Genomic DNA, 4,539 nt, shown 5'->3' with positions numbered 1-4,539 from the left:
GAGGAGGAGGAGGAGAGAGAGAGAGAGAGAGAGAGAGAGAGAGAGAGAGAGAGAGAGAGAATGGGCCACAGGAATGCATGCTGAACAGAGCCAAATTGTTCAAGCTGCATGAAGAAGAAAGAAAAAGTGGGAGGGGGTAGGGAGGTAACCGAAGAAAAGCTTCCCTTGTTGGGTCGATTTCTCTGGCGATATTTAGAGGATAACATAGCCATTTTTTTTAAGGAAGGAGGGGTACGGGTAGGAAAAAAAAGAGCACAGTTTTATCGACACAGTGGCCCATACAGAAAGGTGCCATTCCAGAGAACAATTGCTAGGTTGTTTAGCCTCATTTGCTGGCATGAATGAGGCTTAAGAAAAGGTGTCTTTGGATTGCTACTAATAGTCATCTTCATCAGCCCTGTTCTCTCTCTCTCTCTCTTTCCTCTCTCTCTTCCTCCATTCCCTTATGAAATGCGGGCACACAGGTAATAAACAAAGCACTATAAAAGATCAGATGGAAGTGTTCTGTGGGCCCATTCAATGTCTGGAGCAAGCAATTCTGCACTCCACGGCTGGGCCTTTCAGCCTCTAAGAGCTGCTTGGAGACTGAGAAATGGGGATGGGCTTAGATTAGCTTCCCTGCTACCCTCTACCTCATCATTCTCTGCAGCCTTGGTGAATTGAAAAGGACCACATCATCAGACAGCCCAGACATATCTGATGGCCAAGGCACAGAGGAAAAGATGGTAGCATAGAGGCTCTGGGATTTGCCCACATGAACTTTGGATCTTGACCTGGCTTTCTTGGTTCCAGCCTCATGCCAGCACCTGGTGAGTAGCTGCTTAGGTTCACAGGCTGTCTGAGAGCTCAGTCTGGCTTTTCCCCATCTTTGACCGAGGGTCTTCTCTTTCTTTTCTTTTTGCCTTGAGTCAGGCACAGGTATACAGAGAGGTCCAGCTGTCTGCATTGCAAGGTTGAACTCTGTAAAGAATGGCATGGAAGGGTAGGCTGGGCAAAACAAGTTTGGATGGGTTCATTTGACTTGGGAGGGGGGATCAACAATGAGTGGGCTAAGAAGAGGTATGGATGCTGCTTCTATGAGAATAAACTCTCTTCCATTTGATTATACAATGCATCCAGCTGGAGGAGGAGTTTTGCTATTAGGCTATTAGGTGTTTCTGTTCTTGTTTTGTTTCTGTGCCTAGAGTAGGGCTTGAACTCAAAGCCTGGGTGCCATCCCATAGCTTTTGCACTCAAGCCTGGCATTCTACTACTTGAACCCAGCCCCACTTCTGGCTTTTGGGGGGTTGACTGGAGATAAGAGTCTGACTTGGAACTGTGATTCTCAGATCTCAGCCTCCTGAGTAGCTAGGATTATTAGGTGTGAGCTGTGGGCACTTGTGCTAATAGTCTTGTTTCTGGTAAGGCCTTTTGTCTTTTGTCTTCTCATTTCCGCTTCTCTATAATTCTTCTTTGCTTTCAATCTGCATGATTCCCCATAAACAAGCAAGGGACTTGTGGAGGAGTATGACTTGCCCTTCCTGGATGCATAGATGAGAAATTTAATTGAGTGAGCTGCGGGAACCAGCTATTGAGTTGGTTTCCTACGGTGTTTAGGTTGGCTGGTGCCTTTATTCTAGAATGTTCACCCATGCGCAGTTGCTGATGAGCTGGGTTCCCATTAGCGGGGCCTCTAAAGATGAAAAGGGGACCCCAGAGTTTGGGAACTCTTCCTCAGATCCTCTCTGTGTTTCACTTTGGTCTTCAGTCTCCTTTCCCTACTGTACAATAACCTTTCTTGGAAGCAGAATCTAGTCATAAAACTGGCAGGAGTACCTCAGTTTTGCAGAGAGACGGGCAGGGTTTGTGTGGGTAGGAGCCCTGGGCTTGTCTTTGGACGGATATGTCCAGCTGAATATCATAGACATAATGTAAAAATTTGGCGATGCCTGTATAGCTAGTGGCTGACACAACTGTATTAGTGTTGAGTTTCGGCGCTCACAGAGGAAAGATTGTCTAGCAGCTACGCATTGCATCTGTCTTTTCCTCAGTGAACGATTCTAGAGGGTGAACCAGTAAATCCATTCTATGGGACTAAATTCTCTACCATTTACCTACTATGTCCTGCCTGCCAGAATTTTTTTTTGCTGTTTTTATAACAAGTAATTGTATTAACCTGCTTTTTATGAATAATGACACAGACATCAGGGATTTTTTTTATTTATCTTTCATTTGTTGCAAAGAAAGTCTTTCTTGTGTTTAACTGAAAAATCAAACTTCTCAGAGGACAAACAATAAAGACCTGTGTGTGTGTGTGTGTGTGTGTGTGTGTGTGTATGTGTGTGTGTAAGGGGGAGGGTTGCACACACAAACCTTCTTCCAAAGGACCAGTGAAATCATTAGCAGTAATAGTGTGTGCGCATGTGTGTGTGTTGCATTCATGAGAACATACACTACGCACATTGCGTTTAAACACAAGTGGGTTACAAATAATCATCTGGGAGAATATTCAGGCATTTTAATTTGATGGCTTAGAGTCTGGCTCCTGATCTGTCTAAAGAGCCTTTCACACAGACTCCAGTGTGAGAACTAAGGTCCCAGGGCTGCCACGATGCGTACTCATTCGTAAGAACGGGGTTGTGTTTAACACTTCAAGAAACACATTTCTTAGACACAGAGGCTAATACTTCCAGGTCTCCTCGACCAAGGATGATAGATCCTTGGATACTTCCCCACCTCTCATCCTCTCATAGAATGCTATCTTCATGATTTGTTCAGCTTTGAGGGTTTATTTTTCTGTGCTGGATTTTTAAGCAATACGGATTTCTGTGGAAGCAAGGGAGCTTTTCACATGGCTGTCTAAGCCAAACCTCTAGGTCATCAGAACGAAGTAGGGATCCAGCAGCTGTCTGAACACTGAAAGAATGACAGAAGAGCTCTTTAAATGGTAGATAATTATTTATGGTAAGCCGTATCTCTTATTTACCCACATGTCTCCTGCTCTCTTGGGTGGAGTTTTCGATTTGTTTTTTAACCTAGTGGACAAATTCTATTCTTAGTGTCTTGTTTAATGTGTCAGCAGCTTGTATTTGGTGAACTGATAGATCACTGTGATATTATGTAAATGTATCAAATATTCTTGCATTTGACTTCCTTTTGCATGTTCATGTTATCTATCAATAATCCATAGACCTTGTGTGGGCTGTGAAACAGGACTCCACTCTCTCTGGGACTGTAGTTTGTCAAATTCGCATGGTATAAATCCTTGAATTCCAAATTTGGGGCATAGAGTCAAGCCTTTCCCCTTTGCTCTTGATAGGATCTTAGAACAGCTAACAGAGTTAGACAGCACAGGGGTAGAAATGCGATTCTTTCTGTAAGGTGGTTGCCTCAGAGTTTTTAATGAATATTAACCACAAGTTACAATCTGTGGCTGTGTGCTGATCAGCAAGCAGTCTGCCCAGATAATGCTGGGGGAAGGGCTCTTCAGTGATGCTTTGACCCTGGACATCTTGCCTTGTAGAGACTTGTGAAAGACTGTGTAGAGACTTGGGAGGCACAGAAATCAACGCTTAGTCCCTCCCTTTGTCTACTGTCATCTGCCTTATGGGTAAAGCCAACATTAACCACTGTCCCATCAGGCTTTGAGAACAACATGACAAAAATTCTGAACACACAGTCCTACATGTTTGTTCCAGAGACTCAGAGGTGACGCCGGTGTTTGGGAGGACTGGGGAGGAGTTTGGCTTCTAGCCATAGTGGTTGGCTAATAATTGCACTAATCTTTTGGAGGGGAGGGGTTGTGTGTGCAGACCTTCCCCCTTCCTCAATCCTCAAGTCAGAGAACAATAGAGGGTTTGTGTTTCTGCCTCTCCCAGGAGATAGGTCAGGACTGCTCCTGGGGGGAAGAGGTCTTGGCAGATGACCCACTGGGTATTAGCCCCAAGCCATCATTAAGGAACCCAAGACCTCAACATTATAGCTTTGACCAAATGAGAGGGAAATATTTCATTAACTGAGCTATTTAACCAGCAGCTGTTCTGGGGTTATCAGATCCAGTGACCCTTAGGGGACCTCGGAAGCAAGTGCAATGCTGGCTCTGTGTGTGTGTATGTGTGTGTGTGTGTGTGTGTGTGCGCGCGCACGCGCACGTACCCGTGTGTGTGCATATGCATGTGTGCAGTACCCTCTATTCATTTTTCTCATGTCTAAAATACAATTTGTGAGAACATTGTTTTTTTGAGAATGGGGAGTGTTAAACCAAAATTAGAAGTAAAAAAGTCTTGGAGAGATGGCCCCTGCAGAATGAACCATGAACATACATTTGTATGAAAAACATATTCATATTTAATATAAATATCAAGTTGTCGGCTAGCCTATGAGGAGTCAAAATAGTCTACAATGATAATCTGTGATGAGGGTGTCCAATTGTATCACCAAAAACCAATGATTCAATGAACCTTGGATGAACAATACTTGAAACTGCCTGTCTGACTACACATATTTTTTGATGATCATTTTCTAAGCAATAGAGTATAAGAACTATTTATAATAGCACTT

This window comes from Dipodomys ordii, unplaced genomic scaffold, assembly GCF_000151885.1.
Source record: "Dipodomys ordii isolate 6190 unplaced genomic scaffold, Dord_2.0 Scaffold7, whole genome shotgun sequence".
Classification (NCBI taxonomy): Eukaryota; Metazoa; Chordata; class Mammalia; order Rodentia; family Heteromyidae; genus Dipodomys; species Dipodomys ordii.
The sequence above is the reverse complement of the archived record's forward strand: the minus strand, read 5'-3'. Positions refer to the sequence as shown.